We start from the raw sequence: 1065 nt of genomic DNA, 5'->3' as shown, positions 1-1065 counted from the left end.
GAACCCAGTTTTAATTTAAAAGTTAGCAGAGTGCCTAAGGCACTTGACTGCTAAACAGAAGGCTGGGAGTTCAAACCCACCAGCCACTCCTCGGAAGGAAAGTTGGGCAATCTACTTCTGTAGTGATACTGCCTCGGAAACCCAAGGAGGGGTCGCTATGAGTCGGGTCTGACTTGATGGCAAACATCAACAACAACATAAAAAAATCAACCAACAAAACAGACAAAAACTCATTGCTGTCAAGTCTTTTCCAACTCACAGAGACCCGCATTGGGTTTCTGAGGCTGTAAATCTTAATAGAAGTGTATCTCTCAGTCTTCCTTCCATGGAGCAGCTGGTGGGTTTGAACTTCTGACCTTCCAGTTAGTAGTCAAGTGCCTTATCCACTATACCACCAGATCTGACGGCATGCAAAAATAATCAGCCAATATTATTAATATTATACACAAGTTAAATTTTGCTGAAAATGACTAAAAAACAGTTGCAGCAGTATATTGATAGGGAACTGCCAAAAATTCAAGCTGGATTCAGAAGGGGCTTTGAATGAGGAATATCATTGCTCCTGTCAGATAACTATGTGTTAAATGAGTTAATTTCTGCAAGAAAGAAAGAGGACTATCTACTGGGTAGCCAAATAACACTGCCTGCCAATATGAAGCATTATAGCAATCAGTTGTAAAGGAAAATAGATCTTTTCTTTCTTTACATATCAAGGAAAGGGGCCCTTAATAAAATTTTCACATTTGATTTCAGAAGTACACTAAAAAAAAGAATGTTATGAAAGTACAAAGCAATTTTCTGTTAAAAAAATAGCTAAAGTAGATTAGAAATATATGAATTAAATTGGAATATAGGGAAGAAAACTTACCAAATGGAGCCCAGATAGGTATAAATATGGAGATATCAAAAACAAACAAACAAAAAACCTGTTCTGAAAACAGAATCAATGATCTGGCAACATTCCTAATATCTTTGGAATGAACCATAACTCGATTACATGCATTAGTCTTGAAATCTCTGATATTTCTCCCAAAATCTTCTACTCTTTATGCAGGCTTTCAAAAT

The sequence above is a fragment of the Orycteropus afer genome, unplaced genomic scaffold (assembly GCF_000298275.1).
Source record: "Orycteropus afer afer isolate SDZICR_OR568_19922 unplaced genomic scaffold, OryAfe1.0 scaffold00736, whole genome shotgun sequence".
Taxonomy (NCBI): Eukaryota; Metazoa; Chordata; class Mammalia; order Tubulidentata; family Orycteropodidae; genus Orycteropus; species Orycteropus afer.
Note: the sequence above shows the minus strand (reverse complement) of the source record.